This window comes from Schistocerca gregaria, chromosome 4 (assembly GCF_023897955.1).
Source record: "Schistocerca gregaria isolate iqSchGreg1 chromosome 4, iqSchGreg1.2, whole genome shotgun sequence".
In the NCBI taxonomy this organism is placed as follows: domain Eukaryota; kingdom Metazoa; phylum Arthropoda; class Insecta; order Orthoptera; family Acrididae; genus Schistocerca; species Schistocerca gregaria.
Genome location: NC_064923.1, coordinates 153067902 through 153094778, shown reverse-complemented (window position 1 = coordinate 153094778; position 26877 = coordinate 153067902). Strand labels below are relative to the sequence as shown.

General features: G+C 44.9%; 1 protein-coding gene, 1 non-coding gene and 1 pseudogene across 3 annotated transcripts in view; all 3 read left to right on the top strand.

The window, feature by feature from the left end:
- LOC126365912 (cytotoxic granule associated RNA binding protein TIA1-like) overlaps positions 1-26877 on the top strand; it is a 1308360-nt gene that overhangs the window by 1037575 nt on the left and 243908 nt on the right. The window lies entirely within an intron of this gene.
- Trnas-cga (transfer RNA serine (anticodon CGA)) lies at positions 8239-8313 on the top strand. The gene has a single exon. It is a non-coding gene; the product is annotated as a tRNA-Ser (tRNA).
- LOC126268524 (5S ribosomal RNA) lies at positions 11576-11694 on the top strand (annotated as a pseudogene).

Below are 26877 nucleotides of genomic sequence, written 5' to 3'. Positions count from 1 at the left end.
CCTCTACCTGTACCAAAACTATGCTTCTGAGTACAAAACGAAAACGAACATGACATTCATTCATCTCTGTCGAGAGCTGGAATGGGGACCGTGCGATGGCTTCCTATCATGTAGCGACTTCATACTATGCCTTCCTCAGTCTCTCTTTTTGTTTTTGTATCTGCAGCTCATTTGTCGGGCAGTAATTTTTTAAGTGGATAATCTCCTAAACAGCACGCCATACGAGCAAACCAGTTGCCTCTTTACGTGCGAATACTCGTGGTTGAAGTACTTGGGTTACGCACGGCTCTGATTAAAAGCGAATAGCACGATGCAGTCACAGGGTCACACAGTACTTTACTTTTTGCCTTATAACATGCTTTCATGCCCCGCAGTTAATTCGCTGCAAATAATATCGTGTAGCTGTGATCCTGCAGCCAAATACTCTATGCACAGGCTAGAACTGCGAGTTAATAAAATACAGAGATATACAAAATAATAGTTAAATGGAAAATATAATAACAAGGATTCTATTCTAATGTCTGTGATTGATGTAGATGACAGATAATTAGGTTAAAACTTTGTGTTCTCTCTTACAGCAGGTCTTGTCATGCGGGAAGCCTCGTCAGAGAGGTCTACCGCATGAGCGTCTAGGGAAGTGATGCCAGTGGCGGTTTCCCGTTGCCGTTCACTGATGATGATGAAATGTAATGGGGACAACACAAGACCCACAAGACTGAGCAGAGAAAATCTCCGACCCAGCTGGGAATCGAACCCGCCCCCCCCCCTTTTTTTTAGTCGATTTCATTTTGTTCTATATTGTTCGTTGAATTTGTTCGGGGCGGACGTCCGATGACGCCCGTTGAGGTTCTTCATTGATCCGTTCATTCAGTTTTTATTTTTATTATTATTATTATTATTACAGAGGGTAGCTAACCCTCTGACCGAACGGGGCGGACAGAATTAGGTTGATAATATTTATTCAAGAAAGGACATCTCAAACACACGGGAAGTGATCCAACGATATTAAATTAAAAAACAGACAAAAAATACCCTTATCAGATGCAGCAAAGTTACGTATAGAGTGTTACTACAATGGTAATAAAATACCCAAACTCAATTTAATCAAAGATACGCAGAAACTACGTCCATTTCGTAATCACAATATAGGAAATATTTACCAGCTCAAAATAGTTCAACATGATGATTTACGGACTATCACACGCAGTAAAAATAACAGTAACTCATACTCTGTGTATCCTCAGTGCTGTAATACAAGCGGAAAAAGTTACGTCCTACCCAGTAGCACATTCAGAAGCTCGAAATATAATATCTCTTCATAAATTAAGGTATGGTAGCGGCCACTCAACACACAGAATCAAACACCTCCACTATCGAATACCACTCGTTACCACAGGCAGGACTACCTCCTTCTAGAACTTGCGTAAAAGTGGCAAGAATCGCTCCTTCGAGCTCTGCACTCGAAAAAGTCGCTGTATCCAATTGACTCCCTCACTCTTCGACTACTGTCTCCTTTTCCATTGGTTGGAGTCTGTCCCTACCAAAAGTACGTTGTTCTTAAGCTTTACAGACACGATTTGATTCAACATGGCCACTTTCCCGCAATAAACTAATATATTTCAAAAACATTTACCGATGGATGTGGCGCAGTGGTTAGCACACGTGACTCGCATTCGGGAGGACGACGGTTGGAATCCGCGTCCGTCCATCTTGACTTTGGCTTTTCGTGATTTTCCTAAACCGCTTCAGGCAAATGCCGGGATGGTTCCTTTGAATGGTCACAGCCGACTTCCTTCCCCAAACTTCCCTAATCCGCTGAGACCGATGACCTCGCTGTTTGGTCCCCATCAATCAAACAACCAACCAATCAACAATATTCATATAAAATAAAACATATAAACATTCCGTCACACGCAGTTCAAGTATTATGATTGCAAATAAAGGTTTGTCCAGAAGTAAATAAGCTACTATTCTTGTACAAGTGCGCTCTTACTAAATAACAACCGACTGTCGTAATTTTTTTTAAACAATTATTTATGCACTGTTCGGTTCTAGGCGCTCAGTCCGGAACCGCGCGACTGCTACGGTCGCAGGTTCGAATCCTGCCTCGGGCATGGATGTGTATGATGTCCTTAGGTTAGTTAGGTTTAAGTAGTTCTAAGTTCTAGGGGACTGACGACCACAGATGTTAAGTCCCATAGTGCTCAGAGCCATTTGAACCATTTATTCACTGTTGACAAAAACACCTTTTAATCCTGTTTTCAGTGGTGGCGTCCGCTAACATACGACTGTCCACTTTTACATTAGCACAGTGTCAAATATCACCTGCAAACAATGTTTAAATAAAGTAACTGGCAAAGTACTAAATCATGTATTCACAAGGGTTATAAAGAAATGGAGGGACGCAGTTTATAAAAGATGCTGGAAGTGTTTCCTCCTCCCTGTGAAACATTTTGAAGAAAAGTCGTTGTGTCTGAAACAAAACAACGTGACAGATGCAATTCCGAACAGTGTACGTAGTTAATAGTACAAATGAAAAGAATCTTGCAAGTCAGATATCGAATATAGTTTATACATGAGTATTTTAGTCCGTCTGTAAGTAGCATGTTTAGGTTTTTTTATTGGTAACGCCGCCGCCACGTAGCGCTCTGTATGAAAATCACTGGCTGTGCCGTGTGCAGTCTGTGGCTGGTTGGCATTGTTGTAATACTCGCCATTGTAGTGTTGGGCAGCGGCAGCTGGATGCTAACAGCGCGTAGCGTTGCGCAGTTGGAGGTGAGCCGCCAGCAGTGGTGGACGTGGGTAGAGAGATGGCGGAGTTTTGTAATTTGTAAGACTGGATGTCATGAACTATCATATATATTTTGACTCTTAAGGTAAATACACTGTTTGTTCTCTATTAAAATCTCTCATTTGCTAACTATACCTATCAGTAGTTAGTGCCTTCCGTAGTTTGAATTTTTTATTCAGCTGGCAGTAGTGGCGCTCGCTGTATTGCAGTAGCTTGAGTAACGAAGATTTTTGTGAGGTAAGTGATTTGTGAAACGTATAGGTTAATGCTAGTCAGGGCCATTCTTTCGTAGGGATTTTTGGAAGTCAGATTGCGTTGCGCTAAAGATATTGTGTGTCAGTTTAAGCACAGTCTTGTATAAATTTTTCAAAGGGGACGTTTCACGTCGTACGTGCTTCTATATACTAGTATTCCGCCAATCACGTTAATTATTAACGTTGTACCACACTCTCAGTAAAAAGACTACTGCAAAAGATTATATTTGATTTTATAACGTGTACGTATATTTTATGCTAGAGTTAAACATAATACTGGACAAATAGGGCGATAGCTCGAAACACGTAGTGCATAGCCATACGCTCAGTAAAGCCGTATGATTTAAAAACAGTGGCACTGATCGCCACAAACATATAGACACGGACAACTAGGTATTCAATAGCGAACTTGCTCGGATGCTCAAAGACGAATCGCTCCGGTAGTCCCCTTACGCTTACTGCAGCGTAATCCCGCCTCTTCTCTAAGGCGGAGTAGTGCTTAACGACGCCCAGACCGCACTCCGGACACTGATTAAGCATACTTTGGGAGAGCGAGCATCTGTCTTAAAGATTCTTTCCGAGCAGCAAATTACTCACCGGCCGGCGCCGTCTCGTATATCTTCCGCAAGAAAGCTCGCTGCCTGGGGCGCTCCGCCACCCAGTCTCCCCTCTCTTCCCCTCCCTCCCTCAACCCCACCTCTCCGCTGCAACCACTTCCCCTCCCGCGGTCGGTCCCTCCATTCGGAAAGTAGAGCTCTGACTTCTTACACGGAGGGGCAGCGATAAAGTGCTGAATCGTAGCCAGAACGCTCGATTCATGTCCAAGCCTTCAGACGTTCGTTCCGCATTGTACCCTAGGTCACTCTTCGTGACTGCTGGATACGATTCTTACCCAGTGCTACACATAATACTGTTCGTGCTTTAACGCTAATGTGTAATTTGTCATTAATGTAAAATAGTCCGATCACGTGCCTCTCTGAATACAGCGTATTTGAGTCGTGTAACGGATGACAAACACGGTCTTTTTAGTAATCAGGAGCGTTCGCGATCTAATTGGCAGGTCATATCCAAATCTAAGTTAGAAAACGGAGAACATGTAAAAATGTAAATGCCGTGTGACTTGGGCCTCCCGTGGGGTAGACCGTTCGCCGGGTGCAAGCCTTTCGATTTGACGTCACTTGGACGTCTTGCGCGTCGATGGGGATGTAATGATGATGATTAGGACAACACAACACCCAGTCCCTGAGCGGAGAAAACCTCAGACCCAGCCGGGAATCGTACCCGGGCCCTTAGGATTGACATTATGTCGCGCTGACCACTCAGCTACCGGGAGCGGATATGGAGAATATGAGGAACAACCACTTAAAAAGTTACGTAAGTGTAACACTGTAAATACACAGTCACCATCTCCTCTGTTCGACATCAACGTCCAATAACCACGCACAGATGCCAGGTAGCACTGCAGGGTATATAAAGCGTGCTGGGAGGAAGTGGAAACAGTGCAGTCGTTGTCGTAATGCAGAAACGGAACTATTTATCTGACTTCCAAACGGGCTTAAGTTTCTTAACTGTTCGAGTTCCGCCGTGGTACAAATATAATGTACAAGCCAAAATGGCGCTGTCCAAAAAAGGAGCCGAGGCAACAATGGGTTATCGGTGAAAGGGATGAACAACGGCTTGCGAAGATATGTTCGGGCGAATACATGTAGACCTGTTCATAAACCGACCGCCCAGATCAACCAAGCGGCTACCAACAGTGTCTCCTTAACGACCGTTCAACGAACGTTGAAGCGTATAAGCCTCTGCACCGCTATTCATCGGCGGTGAAGGTCACACATCAAAACCACATACGGACGTCCACTGAGTGGGGTCAAGTTACCTTTTCAGATGAATCAAGTTTTATGGTCTATGGGACAGGTGGCCATTGACTTGTACGTCTTCAAATGCCTGCGAGCAAACACTCTGCAACAATCGTGAGAAGCCTCCAGGCCAGAAGCATTCCCTGTATGATCTCGTCATTCTGGATGCACGACTGATCAACACGATTGTGTACCTATCCTTAGGGACCTTGTCCAATTCTATAAGCAGCTGTTTTTCGTGGGCACGATGGCCTCTACCAGCAGGACAACGCAACGTGTCACAAGGCTCGCAGTATACGCGCGTGGTTCGAAGAGCACCACGATGGGTCCACCGTATTCCCGTCGCCACCAAATTCCCCGGATTTAAATCCAATCGAGAATCTGTGGGGCCACCTCGGTCATGCTGTTCACATCATTGATACTCAGTCGAGAATTCTAGAGCACAGTAGCTCAGCGTGTTCGGTCAGAGGGTCAGTTGCCAACTGTAATAAAAAAAAACTGAGTTAATGGATCAACGACGAGTTGAAACGGCTGTCTTGCAATATCCGCCCTGAGCAGATGCAACGATCAAAAACGAACAAAATAAGATAAAAAACAATAAAATAAACTAAATGGATAGAGCGTCTACTATGTAAGCAGGAGATCCCCGGTTCGAGTCCCGGTCGGGGCACACATTTTCAACGGTCCCCGTTGATGTATACCAACGCAGGTCAACAGCTTAAGGTCTTATTTAATTATCATTTCATTCACTGTGGTTGGTGGCGCATGCAGCGTGTACAGCACGGAGACCTACATGGAACAATGATTTGCAGTCTTGGCATCAGGTTTTAGCGGGGTTCAACAACAGCAGCGTTCTACTGAAGATGGCGGCCAGGTGGATCACCAAATAATATTGAATCGCTTTGACTTAGGATCTGGCAGCAAAGTCGAGGAGACTTTCAAGACTTAATTCACCGGGAAAGCCTGCGAACTCACGTACTGTTCATCAAGTTCTCGACATCAATTACTGTACGTAGTTTACAAACTATCATATGACATCAGGTCTACGTATTACTTGTCTCAGTGTGCTTGAAAAATTAATCAGCACCATCCATAATGTGTGAAATAGGATCAGAAGTAGGATAAATTGTTTGAATTACCCAATGCAAGTCTTTGTACCATTCCCCTATTGTGTGTTACGTAAGTTGTCCTTCACCGTACAGACGTATGGCAGGTACTTTGCGTTTTAAAGTAAATTTGTTTTTGTGACTAAACTGAACTTCCGACATTAGCCGCAATAGGACATTGAAATAAATTCATTGGCAACAAGTGAAAATTCGCGCTGAATTGCGACTTCAACCTGGATTTCAAGCTTTGCGCGAGCAGTTGCTCTGTAGCTTCGGCTATCAGATCACGATTCCCGTTCAACAAAAATTCCCAACTTGTTGCGCACGACATATGCAGCGTCTCCTGTGCATTACCCTTAATGGCCGCAGGTGCACGGTGATTCATGCAAGAAGTGGGACGGAGACTACATCTGCATTGAATGATCCTTAATTGCCGTCAAGGCGTATACATTTATGTCTGAGCTACCCATTCTTTCGGACATGTCCAAGGAAACGGATACCACACATACAAATATGAGAAAAAGCTTGTTTTTGTTTCAGTAACCTCTTTAAATCTACTTGTGAGGTTTATTGAACGATTTCATTTCCTTCTACTTTGAATTAATCTTCTCATACGCCTCACACAGCTCTTCAAATTTTATTTTGGATATTGTAGCTTATATCTGGCCCTAAAATTTTTACCTCCTACTGCTTATTCCATTGGCTGATTAACTTCTTCTAAATACATCAGAAGACATCCCGTTATCCTTTCCCTTATACTGCTAATTGTGTTTCTATAGACTGTTCACCTCAAATATTCGTCGTAGACGTCTTCATCTTAAACGTCTCTCTGTAGGAAAACACTTATAAATTACATCTACGTCTACATCTACATGGTTACTCTGCAATTCACACTTAAGCGCCTGGCAGAGGGTTCGTCGAACCATTTTCAAACTACATGGGAAAAAGCAACTACTAACTCTATCAGTTCGAGCTCTGATTTCTCTTATTTCATTATGATTATCATTTCTCCCTACGTAGGTGGGTGTCAACAAAATATTTTCGTATTCGGAAGAAAACGTTGGTGATTGAAATTTCGTAAATAGATCTCGCCGCAAAGCAAACCGCCTTTGTTTCAGTGTCTGCCACACCAACATGCGTATCATATCAGTGAAACTCTCACCCCTATCGCACGATAACACGAAACGAACTGCCCTTCTTTGCACTTTTTCGATGTCCTCCGTCAATCTTACCTCGTAAGGATGCCATACCACGCAGCAATATTCCAGCATAGGACTTACAAGTGTAATGTAGGCTCTCTCTCTAGTGGGTTTGTCGCATCTCCTGAGTGTTTTTCTAACAAAGCGCAGTCTTCTGTTTCGCCTTCCCCACAATATTTTCTATGTGGTCTTTCCAATTTAAGTTGCTCGTAATTGTAACTCCTAGGTATTTAGTCGAATTGACAGCCCTTCGATTTGTGCGATTTATCGTATACCCAAAATTTATCGGACTTGCCTTCCTTAAGTGATTCTTCCATTCTCTCCTTTGCAGTGTTACCACGTTCCACGCCCCACTCACAAACAACACTGAGCTCTAGGACAACAGTAGTATAAACCTCTGCCTCAGTTCAATATCATAATTGATGCCACAGAGATTTTTGTTTGTTGAAGAAATCTTTCTTCAGCTTTGCTTCACAGATCCTTCTGACTCGGCTATCTTGTGTGACCTTGCTTCCGAGAGAGCCCGAATGAGACAATCGGTACCGACCGATTGCCGTGTCATCAGATGCCTAAGGCGTCGTTAGGGTACGGTATGCAAAGGCATGGGGTTAGCTAGCCGATCTCCCGGCCGCTGTCGGGTTTCTTGACTCTGAAACTGCTACTTCTGCCTAGTGGCTCCTCAAAATTCACATCACAGGACTCAGCACACCCCCTTCCAGTCTTCCCACCACGAAAAAATCCCATACAGTACCGTGGATCGAACCCGAGTCCTCTGCATAGCAATCAGAAACGCTGATCACTGAGCTACGGATGTGGATATCAAGATAGAGGACATCTTTAAAATGCTTCCAGAATGAGATTTTCACTCTGCAGCGGAGTGTGCGCTGATATGAAACTTCCTGGCAGATTAAAACTGTGTGCCCGACCGAGACTCGAACTCGGGACCTTCGCAGAAGAGCTTCTGTAAAGTTTGGAAGGTAGGAGACGGATACAGGCAGAAGTAAAGCTGTGAGTACCGGACGTGAGTCGTGCTTCGGTAGCTCAGTTGGTAGAGCACTTGCCCGCGAAAGGCAAAGGTCCCGAGTTCGAGTCTCGGTCGGGCACACAGTTTTAATCTGCCAGGAAGTTTCATCTTTAAAATGGTTCAAATGTATTTGAGCACTATGGGACTTAACTTCTGAGTTCATCAGTGCCCTAGAACTTAGAACTACTTAAACCTAACTAACCTAAGGACATCACACACGTCCATGCCCGAGGCAGGATTCGAACCTGCGACCGTCGCGGTCGCGCGGTTCCAGACTGTAGCGCCTAGAACCGCTCGGCCAGGACCTCTGTATTCAAAGGTTTAATAAAACTGTCTTTTGTTGTAACTGGTTGGTTGCTTTGGATTCATTAACTGACCTCTAACACTGCTGAAGTGAAGCCATATTCAATATATGTTAGTCTGTCAATGTGTCAAAGATATCACAATCCTTCGTTATTCGACTAGTGATTACATACACCAGGATTTACCAGATTTATTTGTTCCCCATGGAGCATTAATTATCTTATTACGTTGTTGTAGTAACATCAATAAAAACATTTGAAACGTACATGCGTGAAATCATGACAGTAATAAAAGGACAGATACAAGTATAGTAAGAACTATAAGAAGCTATGAAAAGCCTGTGTGTTAATCTGTTTCGTTAGGATGACCAAAAATCGCAAAAATATTGAGATTTGTCCATGACATTGTAATTCTGTCAGAGATGGCAAAGGACTGTCTTGAAAAGAGGCTACAAGATGAACATCAACAAAATTAAAACAAGGGTAGTGCAATGTAGTCGAATTACATCAAGTAATGTTAAGGGAATTATATTACGAAATGAAACAGTACCAGCAGTAGATTCGTTTTGCTAGTTGGGCAGAAAAATAATGATGATGGTGGAAGTAGGGAAGATAGAAAACTACACTGGCGACAGCAAAAAAGGCGTTTCTGGAAAAAGAGAAATATGCTAACACCGAATATAAAATTCAGTGTTAGGCGGTCTTTTCTAAAGCTATTTGTATACACTGCAGCCTTGTACGGCAGTAGAAAAGAAGTTTTGAAATATGTTGTGACTAAGGAATGCTGGAGGCTGGATGGGTAGATCGAAAAAGTAGTGAGGAAGTAATGAATAGGACCGAGGAAAGAAGAAATTTATGATACAACTTGATTAAAGGAAGGGCCCGGTTTTTAGGACCCGTTCTGTGGTGTGATACAATCCTCAATAATAAAGGAAATTATTGGGAAAGGTGCGGATTTTAGGGTGAGACCGACGCTTGAATACAGTAACCAGTTTGAAATGGATGTGGGTTTGCAGTAGTTATGCAGATATGAAGAAAACAGAAGAGCGTGGTGGGCTGCATCAGATCTACATCTACATTTATACTCCGCAAGCCACCCAGCGGTGTGTGGCGGAGGGCACTTTACGTGCCACTGCACTATCTCCCCCAGATCAGCCGTAAACCTAAAGAGCACGATAATAACATGTACTTCACTAGTGTTTGAACGCGCTTTACTATTTGCGCTCTTGCGGAACTCTTCCCGTTACGTTCTCTATGGCATGTTACTGGGGTTCCTTTTCTCTACTTCTTTCCGCGCTCTGATTCATAGAACATAGATTCGATTGTCGAATGTATGTCCGCCGGACGTCCTTTTTGCCGTAGCCGCCTGCGGCCGGGCCGGCTATTGTCGCTGTACAGATTGGTTCGCCGCGGCGGCTCCTTCGCCTCATCGAAGCTTCATTAGGTGGGAGACAAAGCGACAGCGCGCCGTCCACCGGCCGTACTGGGGCAGTAATTACCCGGCCAGCTGCGGGTTAGCTAACGAGCCAGCCTGACATTAGCACCGCCACCAAATGTCGCGCCATTTCGTGTCAACACTCATCAATGAGAAGCGCCGCGACGCCCTATAAAAAAAATGCCATCCCTCGCGTTCCATTAACCCGACAGTGGGCATACTTTGATCAGATATCACCTTAGGTACTGCGGCGTTTCGACTCGCTGTGTAAACACCACACAATTATACCCGCCGCGACACACACACACACACACACACACACACACACACACAGGCACAGAAACACACAAGTGCGATCGACCGCACTGCACCATTAATTGTGACTGCATTCAGGAGTTTCTAACAAAAAAGTGGCTCTCAGCACTATGGGACTTAACATCTGAGGTCATCAGACCCCTAGAACTTAGAACTACTTAAACCTAACTAACCTAAGGACAGCACACACATCCATGCCCGAGGCAGGATTCGAAGCTGCGACGTAGCGGTCGCGCGGTTCCAGACTGAAGCGCCTAGAACCGCTCGGCCACACCGGCTGGCTCGTTGGCCTTCCACACAATATTTTTGTGCAATGGTTCCAGTTACTGTTTTGTAATTGCTTGATTTGACATGTTACCGAAATTTAACATATTCTCTTTTTTGTAGTTACGTGGAGGACGTCAATTTTTTTGTTGTTGAGGGTCATTTACCACTTTTAGTACCATGCAGATCTCTTGTCTAAATCTTTTCGCAATTCGTTTTGATCTTCTGATGATTTTTACTAAACGATAAACGACAGCAACATCCGTAAAAATCTAACGGCTTTCGTGAGATTGTCAGATAAATCGCTAATATAGTTTAAGAAGAGTGGACGGTGTATAACCCTTTCTTGGTAAACTCCAGATATCGATTCTGTTTCACTCGTCAACTTTCAGTCAAGTACTGCGAACTCTGACTGCTCTATTGAAGTTGCGTCCAGCTACCAGCCACAAAGCTACTCCCATGCCAATAAGACACGAAGCCCTGCTGAAATATTGGTCCAAAAAAAGGAGGGCCTAATAATCTTCAGCTATTCCTGGGATGACAACAAACCTAATACGTTCCATAAATCCGCCCCTGCGACTTGCCCAACATCTTGCTGATAGCGTCTTCACACTTTATAGGAATTGCCATGAAACCTGGACTACGAATGATCCATCTGACATGTGAAATATTATTGCAGCCCCCCTTCACCCACTCCCCAACATAGACCCAAGGACACTGGACTCCCATAGAATGAGTGGAAGACCATAAATCTCAATCTTAACAGGGCTAATAACGTGTGCATACAATGAGGTTACCATCCCAGCCCAAACTGTGGTTGTCGAGCGACGAACCACACCATCCCGCACAGTATCGAGGAATGTAAATTGAGAGCCTATCTTGACTTTAGCGTCAAGCCTGGGCTGTATCTGGAGACTGGATATTAGCAGGCACAATGGTTAGTTAGTTTAATGAGCTGTGTCATTTGTATTTACTGTATTTTTCTTCTTTGCATTTTTGGTTTTATTTCGTGTATAGTGCCAAACAGCCAACGGCCTTGCCGCAGTGGTAGCACCGGTTCCCGTCAGATCACCGAAGTTAAGCGCTGTCGGGGTTGGCTAGCACTTGGATGGGTGACCGTCCGGGTCTTCCGAGAGCTGTTGGCAAGTGGGTTGCACTCAGCCCCTGTGAGGCCAATTGAGAAGCTACTTGATTGAGAAGTAGCAGCACCGGTCACGAAAACTGAAAACAGCCGGGAGAGCAGTGTGCTGACAACACGCCCCTCCGTATCCGCATCCAGTGACGCCTAAGGTTTGAGGATGAAACAGCTGCCGGACGTAATGTTGGGCCTTCAAGCCCTGTTCCGACGGTATTTGTTTGTTTGTAGTGCTAAACAAATACTACGTACTGTAACCTCTCTGACAGGTAATCACGAAAGCGCTTAAAAACTTGATGATGATGATGATGAAGTCCTATGCTTCGTGACAGAGAGTAGGGGAACGATATGGGAGACCCGCACCGCCGTACTAGGCAAGGTCCTAGTGGAGGTGGTTTGCCATTGCCTTCCTCCGACCGTAATGGGGATGAATAATGATGATGACGACGACACAACTCCGAGTCACGAGGTAGGTAAAAATCCCTGACGCCGCCGGGAATCGAACCGGGGACCCCGTGGTCGGGATGCGAGAACGCTACCTCGAGACCACGAGCAGCGGATGGAAAACTGAAATAGATACGAAAAAAAATCGTTGATCAGAATATGAACGCGTTCCACAGAAACTGGAACGGGCTCTGCAGTGGCCGAGCAACTTTACGGACCAAATGATCAGCACAAAGACACGCGTTTAGTGGCCGAGCGTGGCGACGAAAGGCGGGGTGCCGTACAGTGGCGCGCCCATCTCGCGCAGCCGACTGACAAAAAAATTGCCGGCTAACCGAATTAGCCGAAAGAGATTGTCAATTAAGAGACCGTCGGCCGACGAGTCGTGGGAGCGTCTCTCCAGGGCAAACACGGCGCCACAGCCAGGGTTTCTTTTAATTTAGTGGGAGCCACTGCGCCGACCCTTGGACTGGAACGGGAGCTAGGCCCTCTTAACGAATTGGAGGCGAATCGGCCGTCCGCTGTTTGTGGATCATTAGCACAGGCGTGGATGTCGGGCACTGCTGAGTGTAGAACTATCGCGCCATCTGTTAGAGGTGCAGCGATCAGGTGCTTCCCACCAGCATGTGATGTGCTGTTCAGCCTGGACTAGGGACTAGGCGAAGGCCGCAGGAACTCTGCCTTACTACCAACAATATCTAAGTTCCCCACAAGACGTACGATTCTCTCGAGTTGGAGGGTGGAACCGCCGGCCGGAGTGGCCGTGCGGTTCTAGGCGCTACAGTCTGGAACCGAGAGACCGCTACGGTCGCAGGTTCGAATCGTGCCTCAGTCATGGATGTGTGTGATGTCCTTAGGTTAGTTAGGTTTAATTAGTTCTAAGTTCTAGGCGGCTGATGACCTAGAAGTTAAGTCGCATAGTGCTCAGAGCCATTTGAACCATTTGAGGTTGGAACCAGTATGCAGTAGATTAAAATGTCGCACGTATGCATTCAGTTTTGTAAAGCATCCCTTATTTGCAGATAAGAGCGCATTTTACTTTATTTCCAGTTATGCTATTTCGCATACGTGAAGTAAATGTGTCAGCACTGCACTACGTAAGGAGTAAAGAGCAAGCGTTAGGTTCCCACTCTGGCTAGCAGAGATGGCTGGCCATCTTGCGCTGTCAGAACCAGTGGGATGAGGAGCCAATGCAGAAATCGCCGCCGGCCGGGGTGGCCGAGCTGTTCTAGGCGCTTGTTTGGAAGCGCGCGACCGCTACGGTCACAGGTTCGAATCCTGCCTCGGGCATGGATGTGTGTGATGTCCTTAGGTTAGTTAGGTTTAAGTAGTTCTAAGTTCTAGGGGACTGATGACCTCAGAAGTTAAGTCCCATAGTGCTCAGAGCCATTTTGAACCACAGAATCCGACTGCGCTGCAAGGGGACATAAAACTACGAGAGTATGAAAGGTAGGAAGAATTCCAACGCGGCGGCTCTTAAAGTCAGTTTAAGGACGGACTGGCTTAATTATCGCAAATCTTGGGTGGGAGATCGGGGCCAGTTACAATGTGCACCCCATATTTCACCATCTCTACGGACTCATCGGCTAAACTGAGACGTTTCTGGAGGTTTAGTACGAGTGGGGGGTTCTTGCACGTTTCATAATATTTTGGTTGAAATGGCTCTGAGCACTATGGGACTTAACATCTATGGTCATCAGTCTCCTAGAACTTAGAACTACTTAAACCTAACTAACCTAAGGACATCACACAACACCCAGTCATCACGAGACAGAGAAAATCCCTGACCCCGCTGGGAATCGAACCCGGGAACCCGGCGCGGGAAGCGAGAACGCTACCGCACGTCCATGTGCTGCAGACCATAATGTTTTACATTGCCTCTTCTGTACGTAGGATGGTCACTTCAAATGTTTTGTGGACTGTAAAACAGAACTGACGAAAATAATTTATTGTACAAAGTACCTTTACAGGCTTTCAGTATAATCTCCATTTTTGCTTATGACTGCTTCCCAACGTTTTGGCAAGTTCTGTATTCTGGCTGTTTCTTTGTTGAGCTGTCTGGTTACTCGGCTCACCTCACTGGAAGTTTCGTTAGTTGTATCAGAACGTTTTCCACGGATTGTTCTTTCAATTTGGGAAATCAATCAAAGGCTCATGGGCTGAAACCAGGAAAGCCTGGTGTATGGGGAAGTATTTCCCATCCGTATTTATCGGTCTTGCATTATCGTGTAAAATAAGTACACCGGATGCAAGCATGTCATGCCTTTTTTTTACTTTTTTCGGGCGCAAAACATTTTGCAGAAACATTTTGTAATATGGGCGTGTTACAGACGTCCCATGGAGCATTCTACCTGTAGCTATGACATTCAGGTCATACGCAGAGATTATTATCAGTTTCACCGTTGATTATCATCGGCGGATTTTTTTTTTTTTTTTTTTTTTTTTTTTTTTTTTTTTTTTTTTTTTTTTTTTTTTTTTTGTACGTGGTGAGTCGGAATTTTTCTATTGCCACTAGTGCGAGTTCAGTTCTGGCTCAAAATTTCGTATTCAGGTTTCATCAAGTCCAACAATCCTATTCAGAAATTGTTCTCCTTCTGTTCGATAAGGCTGAAGCAATTCTTCTGCGATGTGGTCTCTTCTGTGATGTGGTCTCAGCTTTAAACTACGCGTGGTAACTCCTGATCTCAACCCGACTTCCCGACGGCTCGTTGTGACTCTCTGCCTCTAACCTCTTACCGGATTTTACCCGTTGTCATCCTTCTATCGTCAGAGTGTAATAGCGTTACGCTCTTTCCATGGTGCAGCCTTTCTCGAAGCAACCGTGCCATTTCGTCAGCACTTGCTTTGCAGTCTTTTCTCTGCAGCCGACCGTCTACGCGATCTCTGTATGATGCTCCGACGTCGTTCTCAATGTCCAAAAGACAGCAATAAGTTGTACGTGCACGTCTTCTCGACATACTGTGTTGCGATCTCTGCTTAAAAAGTCCCTGTAACGCTAAACGAACTTAACAGGAAGATGATTTGGTAAGTCTGGTAAAAAAGCAAGAAAAAACGTTAGCTTCATAAACAACACACCTTACTTCTCTACATACTCTACTTTAAGGTATATACACTTCATCTAGCGGCTCTCCAGCTTTTTCACCCCATCAGAAAAAAAGTGTTCTATCAAATTAGGCAAAAGACTCGTTGACTGCAACTATCACTTCCTCGTTTGATGAAAATTGCTTCCAGCGAGCTAAAGTTTGAAATTAGTGAACAGGAAGAAGGCACTTGGGACTAAGTCTGGTGAATAAGGTGAATGAGGAACCAATTCAAAGACAGTTCATAAACTTTCGCTATTCTTATCGCTTATTATGGGATGGTGTATTATCCTGATGAAAGAGCATTTTTTCGCTTGCCAACATTGGTCTCTTTTTCAGCCAATGCAAGTTTCACACGATCCAACAATGATGTACAATAGGGCCCAGTTATGGTTGTAACTTTCTCCAAGTAATCTATGATGATTATTTCTTGGGAACCCCAAAAAACAGTGGTCATCACCCTACTGTCCTAGAAAATGGTCTTTCTCTTCTCCAGTGCACTTTCACCAGCCATTCTCCATAGTTGAATCCGCTGTTTTGACTCTTTGTGTAATGACAGATCCACGTTTCATCAACAGTCACAAATCTGCGCAAAAATTCTTGCGAATTACAATTAAACATCGCGAGACATGGTACTGAAATGTGCTGGATGTGCGTTTGGTTGACCACTAGGAACAGCGGCACCCACCTCGCACACATCTTTTTCACAGCCAGTACTCCGTACAGAATATTATGTACTCTCTTAGCTGAGATGCCTACAGTCTGAGAAATCTCACGAGTTTTTATTCGGCGTTCTTGCATTGTCATATCACGGATTTTGTCAACGGTTTCTTTGTGTCGACCTCAACTGGACCGCCGGAGCGTTCTTCGCCTTCGATGTTTCTGCGGCCAGGTTTAAATTCATTAATCCAAGAGTAAACGGTGTTCAATGATGGTGAAAAATTCACGTGAATATCATACAGTTCTGTTTTGATTTGTGCGGCAACCTAACTCTACTACTAAAAAGTTTTAATAACAGCTTGAAATTCTGTTTACCTCAATTTTTAAGCGCAGTCGAGACACTGACCAATTCAGACAGCTTTCAACAATGAACTTTTCGCTGCACGTGTCTGAAATTGTTTATACGATCTTTGGAATAATAAAACTTACCAACCAAAAAGAAGCAACAAAAATTTTCCATTCATGTCATGGAAATTTACCAGCCTTGTAAAACCACCCCTGTAATCATAATGTACTCACTCCGGTCTTGCTCTGTAGGAATAGATTTCTTCTGAACTAATAAGGATGAAATTTCAATAAATAATCCACAAGCATGTTAATACTGGTGTATCAGATACGTAACGTTCGGTCCAGCAGGTTACAGCGTAAATTTGTGTTTAATGATTGCCAGTATTAACGACTCAAACGAACGAGTGGAAGGCCGCTACTGAGCCTAGAAACTCAGCGGATTTCATTAAGAATATTATCGTGGTGGATACGCTGTGAAGTAAACACGCGCAGTGGGCGATACGGCTGGCAATTGTTTAGACAGGATGAGCGGAAGCGGCGCGGCTGTCTGGAACGGCTTCCGCCCCCGTGCCCTGTGCGCGGACCGCTGAGCACCTGATTAGCCGACCAATGGCCGCTGCTGCCGACGCCACAGCCGCCCCCAGTAACGGGCCGACCGCCCCCGCTCCCGCCCCCACTCAGTGCAGCCACAGGCCGCTATCGCCGGCGCCTTTACGCCACCCCTATTCGGCGACCATCCAGCTTTACGCGCGCTCCCATACCAGACCCTCCAGCACATGCTCATAATTTTTAGTACAGAATTCCGCTCATTACGGGCTACTTCCACAGCCTTTCATCGTCGAAGGCCAAGATGAGGGCTCTCCACTGCGCAGTGCAAGTGCCGCCCAATAACGCAACGAGGCTATGCTGCGCAGAAAACGAGTAGTCTCACCTTCAGGGAGTGATCAATAACGACTATATCACATTTTGCTTTTGTCCTAAGAGGAAGAAGAAGTGGAGCATGAAGAGTGTATATTCTGATGAGATTTAAACATATTACGTCCTCTGACGTGCAGGGGTGAACAAAAACAGGAGATCCCAAAAATACAAAACTGCCTAATACGGTGTAGGAAAACAGTTAGAATTCAAATTAGCTTCCATTACTCTCGGAATGGATACATCAGGGTTCTGTATGGTTTTCAAGCAAACCTCGTACCACTATTCATGTAAAATAGTGGCAAAACAACTAGCGCTGATGGAGGTGGGTAGCGATCACGCAAACTTCTCCCCAACGTAGACCTCAAAGGCTGAATAATATTGACGATGCAAGTTGCGTGAACTGGGGCCTAGTCGTCTTGGAACTCATCATCACCATTGGGGAACAAACGTACCAACCAGTCCTACAGACGTTTCAAGTTGTGTCAACTGGGGCCCTGTCGTCTTGGAACTCATCATCACAATTCGACAACAAACGTACCAACCAGTCCTACAGACGATGCAAGTTGTGTGAATTGGGGCCCTGTCTTCTTGGAACTCATCATCACCATTGAAGAAGAAACGTACCAACCTGTCCTACAGACGATGCAAGTTGTGTGAACTAGGGCCCTTTCTGCTTGGAATCCATCATCACCATTGGAGAGTAATCGTACCATCCAGTCCCACAGACGAAGCAAGTTGTGTGAACTGGGGCCCTGTCGTCTTGGAACTAACTCATCATCACCATTGGAGACCAATCGTACCATCCAGTCCTACAGACGAAGTAAGTTCTGTGAACTGGGGCCCTGTCATCTTGGAACTGGTCATCATCATCGGAGAACAAACTTACCAACCAGTCCTACAGACGATGCAAGATGTGTGAACTGGGGCCCTGTCGTCTTGGAACTCATCATCACCATCGGAGAACAGACTTACCAACCAGTCCAACAGACGATGCAAGTTGTGTGAACTGGAGCCCTCGTAGATGCTGCCACGGTTCACGAGTGCGACCTACTAGGCAGACTACCCCACTCTACGCTTACTCATGGTAGTCTAAAGTAGCCTACGGTAGTTTTACAACTCTGGAAACAATTAATCTTCTGTCTTGTATTAGTTTCTTCGATTTAGGCATCAGTTTCTGGAGCCATTTTCCGAAGTTACATGTTTTATTCCTGTAAATGCATGGGTGGCTAGAGTCGTTACAGACTACGCGTACTACAGAGTATGGGTCCAGACTACTACCGCCAGCCGCGGTAGCCGAGCGGTTCTAGGCGCTTCAGGCCGGAACCGCGCGACTTCTACGGCCGCAGGTTCGAATCCTGCCTCGAGCAGGGGTGTGTGTGATGTCCTTAGGTTAGTTAGGTTTAAGTAGTTCTAAGTTCTAGGGGACTGATGACCTCAGATGTTAAGTCCCATAGTACTCAGAGCCATTTGAACCATTTTGAAGACTACTACTACCACCGCATATGTTGTTTTTTTCCGAGTCATCAGTCCTCAGAGTGGTTTGATGCAGTCCGCCATGAATTCCTCTTCTGTGACAACCTCTTCATCTCAGAGTAGCACCTCCAACGTACGTCCTCAATTATTGGCTGAATGTATTCCAGTACCTGTCTTCCTCTACAGTTTTTACCATCTACAACTCCATCTACTAAGATGGAAGTTATTCCCTGATGTCTTAACACATATCCTATCATCCTGTCCCTTCTTCCCATCAGTGTTTTCCACACAGTTTTTCTTCGATTCTACGAAGACCCTCCTCATTCCTTACCTTATCAGGCCACCTGTAGCCCCACATTTCAAATGCTTCTATTCTCTTCTGTTCCGCTTTACCGACAGTCCGTTTCTCACAGCCCTACAATGCCGTGTTCCAAACGTACACTCTCAGAAATTTCTTCATCAAACTGGGGTCTATGCTTGACAGTATTATACTCCTCATGGCCAGTAATTCCCTGTCTGCCAGAGCTAGTCTGCTCTTTATGTCTTCAATGCTCCGTCCATCATGGGTTATTTTGCTCCTAGGTAGCAGCATTCCTTAACTTCATCGTCCTCGTGATTCCCAGTTATGATGTCAAGTTTCTCGCTATTCTCATTTCTGCTACTTCTGATTAACTTTGTCTCTCTTCGAGTTATTGCCAATCCGTATTCTGTGCTCATTAGAGTGTACATTCCATTCGACAGGTCTTGTAATTTTTTTCTCTTTCACTGAGGGTAGCAATGACTTCGGCAACTCTTAACATTGATATCGTTTCACACGTTGTTGTTGTTGTTGTTGTTGTTGTTGTGGTCTTCAGTCCTGATACTGGTTTGATGCAGCTCTCCATGCTACTCTATCCTGCGCAAGCTTCTTCATCTCCCAGTACATACTGCAGCCTACATCCTTCTGAATCTGCTAAATGTATGCATCTCTTGGTCTCCCTCTACGATTTGTACCCTCCACACTGCCCCCCCCCCCCCCCAATACTAAATTGGTGATCCCTCGATGCCTCATGTCCCACCAATCGATCCCTTCTTCTAGTCAAGTTGTGCCACAAACTCCTCTTCTCCCCAATTCTGTTCAATGCCTCCTCGTTACTTATGTGATCTACCCATCTTATCTTAAGCATTCTTCTGTAGCACCACATTTCGAAAGCTTCTATTCTATTTTTGTCCAAACTATTTGTCGTCCATGTTTCACTTCCATACATGGCTACACTCCATACAAATACTTTCAGAAACGACTTCCTGAAACTTAAATCTATACCCGATGTTAACAAATTTCTCTTTTTCAGAAACGCTTTCCTTCCCATTACCAGACTACATTTTAGATCCTCTCTACTTCGACCATCATCAGTTATTTTGCTCCCGAAATAGCAAGACTCCTTCACTACTTTAAGTGTCTCATTTCCTAATCTAATTCCCTCAGCATCACCCAATTTAATTCGACTACATTCCATTAAGTTCGTTTTGCATTTGTTGATGTTCATCTTATACCCTCCTTTCAAGACACTGTTCATTCCGTTCAACTGCTCTTCCAAGTCCTTTCCTGGCTCTGACAGAATTACAATGTCATCGGCGAACCTCAACATTTTTATTTCTTCTCCATGGATTTTAATTCCTATTCTAAATTTTTCTTTTGTTTCCTTTACTTCTTGCTCAATATACAGATTGAATAACATCGGGGAGAGGCTACAACCCTGTCTGACTCCCTTCCCAACCATTGCTTCTCTTTCATGCCCCTCGAGTCTTATTACTGCCACCTGGCTTCTGTACAAATTGTAAATAGTCTTTCGCTCCCTGTATTTTACCCCTGCCACCTTCAAAATTTGAAAGAGAGTATTCCAGTCAACATTGTCAAAAGCTTTCTCTAAGTCTACAAATGCTATAAACGTAGGTTTGCCTTTTCTTAATCTAGCTTCTAAGATAAGTCGTAAGGTCAGTATTGCCTCACGTGTTCCAATATTTCTACGGAATCCAAACTGATCTTCCCCGAGGTCGGCTTCTACCAGTTTTTCATTCGTCTGTAAAGAATTGGCGTTAGTATTTTGCAGCTGTAGCTTATTAAACTGATAGTTCGGTAATTTTCACATCTGTGAACACCTGCTTTGTTTGGGATTGGAATTATTATATTCTTCTTGAAGTCTGAGGGTATTACGCCTGTTTCATACACCTTGCTCACCAGACGGTAGAGTTTTGTCAGGACTGGCTCTCCCAAGGCCGTCAGTAGTTCTAATGGAATGTTGTCTACTCCGGGGACCTTGTTTCGACTCAGGTCTTTCACTGCTCTGTCAAACTCTTCACGCAGTATTGTATCTCCAATCTCATCCTCATCCACATCTTCCTCCATTTCCATTATATTGCCCTCAAGTACACCGCCCTTGTATAGACCCTCTATATACACCTTCCACCTTTCTGCTTTCCCTTCTTTGCTTAGAACTGGGTTTCCATCTGAGCTCTTGATATTCGTAGAAGTGGTTCTCTTCTCTCCAAAGGTCTCTTTAATTTTCCTGTAGGAAGTATCTATCGTACCCCTGGTGAGATAAGCCTCTACATCCTTACATTTGTCCTCTAGCCATGCCTGCTTAGTCATTTTGCACTTCCTGTCGATCTCATTTTTGAGACGTCTGTATTCCTTTTTGCCTGTTTCATATACTGCATTTTCACATTTCACTTTGAATATTAGCCACAAATTAACTCTCCGGAGACAACGAAACGACGTGAAAGTGACTGTCTGTGTCAGAAAAATTACGCGCGCAGCCGCTGCTTACACAAAGAGACGTTAAATGCGTAGTTTTCCGGTGACTGGCGGTACTTGTATGCCTCAGGTCAGCCAGCGGTGGCGTGCAGCTACCGGCCGTGTCCGGCGGGCCCTCGTGTTTACGAGCACCTAATCGACAGCTGGAGAGCAATCACACTAATGCCCCTCTCTGCGCCCCGCGATACATCAAGCAGGCCCGCCCAGGTCGCCATGTTTGCCCTGCTTCTCCTTGCGGCCGCCGTTCGATGAAGTCCCATCCCGATCTCATCCCCACAGTCCGTGGACAACAACTGCTGCATTGTTCTCTGTTTAAGGACGGCGCTGTCGTGCCCCGCCCGTATTGTCCATCACAGGTACTTGCGCGACAATTGACATCCCCGTACGCGCGCCTGTCAGCGGCAGTATCGATTTTAGTTTCATCACTTTATAGTCGCACTGCATATGAATTCGATCGACACATCGAATTCTTGTGACGTCAGTATACTACTGTGGAAGTTTACCTTTCTGTACACGAAGATGCCACTAGAGACGGTGTAATAGATCGGCTAGGGCAATAAAACGAAAGAAAATGAATTTGCCGTCAACTGATTTAATGCAACCACGGAAAACTGACATTAACTGTAGACGGAGAACGCTTCTGTCACGTGGTTCTTCGCTCCGTTGTCGAATGATGCCTTACTACGAGGAACACACAAAACGAAGAACATTAGTTGAATGACATAAATTCGTCGTTGATGAGGTCAAATTAAGCACCTCCCACCCGTCAATTTTCAACCTTATTTTATACTACTGGCGATTAAAAATGGTACACCACGAACATGACGTGCTACAGACGCGAAATTTAACCGACATGAAGAAGATGCTGTGATATACAAATGATTAGCTTTTCAGAGCATTCACACAAGGTTGGCGCCGGTGGCGACACCTGCAACGTTCTGACGTGAGGGCAGTTTCCAACCGATTTCTCCTACACAAACAGCAGTTGACCGGCGATGCCTGGTGAAACGTTATTGTGATGCCTCGTGTAAGGAGGAGAAATGCGCACCATCACATTTCCGACTTTGATAAAGGTCGGATTGTAGTCTATCGTGATTGCGGTTTATCGTGTCGCGACATTGCTGCTCGCGATGGTCGAGGTCCAATGACTGTTAGCATGTTGCAGGTACTGTAGCGGCTTTCTGGATACAGAAAATGTTCGTTTGCTGCCCTGACCAGCACATTCTCCAGATCTCTCACCAATTGAAAACGTCTGGCCAATGGTGGCCGAACAACTGGATCGTCACAATACGCCCGTCAGTACTTTTGATGAACTGTGGTATCCTGTTGAAGCTGCATGGGCAGCTGTACCGGTAAACGCCATCCAAGCTCTGTTTGGCTCAATGCCCAAGCCCATCAAGGCCGCTATTACGGCCAGAGGTGGTTGTTCTGGGTACTTATTTCTCAGGATCTATGCACCCAAATTGCGTGAAGATGTAATCACGTGTCAGTTCTAGTATAATATATTTGTCCAATGAATCCCAGTTATCATCTGCATTTCTTCTTGAGGTAGCAATTTCAATGGCCAACAGTGTATTTCCGCTTACATACACGTCAATCAGACACAATCAGCGATGGTTCAAATGGTTCAAAATGGCTCTGAGCATTATGGGTCTTAACTTCTGAGATCATCAGTCCCCTAGAACTGACAACTACTTAAACCTAACTAACCTAAGGACGTCACACACATCCGTGCCCGAGGCAGGACTCGAAGCTGTGACCGTAGCGGTCGTGCGGTTCTAGACTGTAGCGCCTAGAACCGCTCGGCCACCCCGGCCGGCACACAGCGTTGGTGCGTGTGTGAGGTGAGGGGGGGGGGCAGGATGGGGGACAGCTAATTTGGTCATAATCGTCTTATGAGATTTTCCATTTGCTCCTTTATTGACGGTCAGCCACCGAACTCCACAGAAGAGTAGTACGATGTCGCACGAGATTTTGAAGTGAGCTGGAACTTCGCTCACGGCTTAGAGGCCTTGCATGGAAAACATTTCTGCAGTACCCACACGACACTGGAAGCAGCTATTTTATTTATAAGAACGACGTCATTATTCTTTCATTAGCTCTCGTTGATGTGAGCTGTTTATGCATTAAAGCGGCTCACATTGGAACCAGAACGGCTTCGGCACATCAGAGGCATCTCTTTCTTCTTAAAATTTTCTGCTTGGAATTACGAGGGCTTTTTACTTTTTTCACGTTACTGTTTGCTGTTTCCAGGTTGTTCTTATTTGTGAGAAGCTGTAGGCAACTTTTTCGTTTCACTGCATGCACACGGAAGTAGTACAAGGACAAAAGTACATTCACGTTTTCTCCCGTCTTCAGCGACAGGAAACACATCGGGCCATAAAGCTGAAATAAAATAGATCCCCCTGTCCTCCTCTGTTTTATTTCAGCTTTATATACCTCCATCCTCCTAAACTACTGGACCGATTTCAACCAAACTTGCTACACATATCACTTACTGTCTGGAAAGAACGGCTGTGAAAGCAAGAACCACGTACCTATCAAAGGGGTTTGGGGTGGGTGAGAAAAAGCATCGTAGCCCTCGAAGTGCGAATGTCCTTATTTTAGTCAACAGGTAATTGAGAATGAGAGAACATCGTGACTTGTAACGAACTTTACATAAAATTTCAAACCTTTACGAAACTTCTATTCGCTGACAGCTGCAACAAAATGATGAAAGGAAAAATGTTTATCGCTCACTACATTTTCTGTTCATGAAGTAAAACTGTCACATCAGGCATGGCGCTTTAATTTATTACTTCTTCACCACTAACTTTATTCGCTACCCAATTTGCAGATAGTGTTCACATATACCGTACATTGAATGTACCAGCAAAACTATAGCATTGTAGGACACATAGTTCAGGAGAAATGACGTCATAAACACTGAGATGCGTGAGAAATTCCCGCATCATCCATGAACGTTTGACTTTATTACTTGTTTGCTATTAAATCTATTCGCAACGCATTTCGCAGACAGTGAGCACACACGCCGCTGAATGAACGTACAATAATGTTGCACTGTGTGACACACAGGTCAAGGGCTACGAAGTGATAGCCACTGAGCTGCGGTTTGCAGGGCGAAATTCGCTAGAGATTAAATACATGTGAAATGTATGTGACGTGTGCGTACGCTAAGTCACGGCTAAAAAGCTGATCCTAATACCCTGCAACGATATTTGGTACACATATCAGTTATGATGTTTAAATAAATAGTGTGGGGATAAGCACCTCCAGCTTCCCATTGGATTGAGGTTGATCACGTTCAGAGATAAGGGGGGAGAGGGGAGGAGGAGATGGACACAGATAGGGGAGAGGACGAGGAGGTGGTAATGGACAGAGGCAAGGGAGAAGAAGAGGGGGAGTGATAAAGGAAAGAGGGGGAGACGAAGAGAAACAGAGGACATGGAGGATCTCTTGGATAGGGTGGATAGCAATGTGCGGCTGTTTGCTCATTATGCTGTGGTGTACGGGAAGGTGTCGTCGTTGAGTGACTGTAGGAGGATACAAGATGACTTGGACAGGATTTGTGATTGATGTAATGAAGGACAGCTAACTCTAAATATAGATAAACGTAAATTAATGCAGATGAATAGGAAAAAGAATCCTGTAATGTTTGAATACTCCATTAATAGTGTAGCGCTTGACATAGTTACGTCGATTAAATATTTGGGCGTAATATTGCAGAGCGATATGAATTGGGACAAGCATGTAATGGCAGCTGTGGGGAAGGCGGATAGTCGTCTTCGGTTCATTGGTAGAATTTTGGGAAGATGTGGTTCATCTGTAAAGGAGACCGCTTATAAAACACTAATACGACATATTCTTGAGTACTGCTCGAGCGTTTGGGATCCCTGTCAGGTCGGATTGAGGGAGGACATAGAAGCAATTCAGAGGCGGGCTGCTAGATTTGTTACTGGTAGGTTTGATCATCACGCGAGCGTTTCGGAAATGCTTCAGGAACTCGGGTGGAAGTCTCTAGAGGAAAGGGGGCGTTCTCTTCGTGAATCGCTACTGAGAAATTTAGAAAACCAGCATTTGAGGCTGACTGCAGTACAATTTTACTGCCGCCAACTTATATTTCGCGGAAAGACTACAAAGATAAGATAAGAGAGATTAGGTCTCGTACAGAGACATTTGGGCAGTCATTTTTCCCTCCTTCTGTTTGGGAGTGGAACAGGGAGAGAAGACTGTAGTTGTGGTACGAGGTACCCTCCGCCACGCGCCGTAAGGTGGATTGCGGAGTATGTATGTAGATGTAGATGTAAACAGAGAGGCGGAAATGGAGGAGGGGGAGATTAGAGTTTAACGTCCCGTCGACAACGAGGTCATTAGAGACGGAGCGGAAGCTCGGGTTAGGGAAGGACGGGGAAGGAAATCGGTCGTGCCCTTTCAAAGGAACCATCCCAGAATTTGCCTGAAAGGATTTAGGGAAATCACAGAAAACCTAAATCAGGATGGCCGGAGACGGGATTCAACAGTCGTCCTCCCGAATGCGAGGCGGAAATGGATATAGAGTGGAGGGGTAATGATGTGAACAGAGAGACGAACTGGATGAGACGGACAGAGAGGGGGTGAAGGAGGAGTTGCACAGAGAGAAGGGGAAGGAGAAAATGGACTAATAGACGAACTAGAATAAATACATATCGAGGCAATGGCAGGTACTCAGCTAGTTTTTACATTAAAGGTAGTGAACGTTTCTCGTGTGCGTGGTATGACCGCAACGCACTGATTCACTCTAACAAGGGGAGGCCGCCAATTGTGAAATTCAGATTCGATTCATACTGCGCATCATAAAAGCTCGTGGCCAGAGGTGTAATGTGGCAAAGCACCAAGCTGCACTTCTCAGCCGTTGTCGAGAAAATCGACAGTTAAAAGAAACCATTGCGGTGAAATACTCTCTGCAATTAATAATTTTTTACAGCGTCGTGGTGCAGCGGTAAGCGCTCGGGTTCGTAATCTAAAGGTCGCCGGATCGAATCTCCCTCCATGCAACCTGTTTTTTTAGTATTTGTTTTTTGTAATTCAATTCCCGGCAATCAGTTGCAACAATTATGCATATAATAAGTTGTTGAAAGTCGTTTGTCGTGGAAAAACTGGAGACTTCGAACATCATTTTGTTTTTCGCAAACGAAGCTGTATTTCACAAATGTTATTAATTGTCTTCATAATGTTAGTTAACGGAAGACGTAGAAACGATATTCCGAAACGAATACGTATAGCGTGAGTCAAACGTTAAATTTAGAATAGAGACCCCACGAACACAAATTTGCTGTGGCAGGTATGAAATATAAACTCCGTTACTCGCTCGTTACACTTGAAGGACAGGTGTTGAATGGGACGAAAAGAGCCGCCGCATAACAGCGTAGTTGCCTGCTAACTTCGAAAGAAGGTAGATGCGGTCCCTAGCGCAACTTATAACATCGTCGAAAATCAG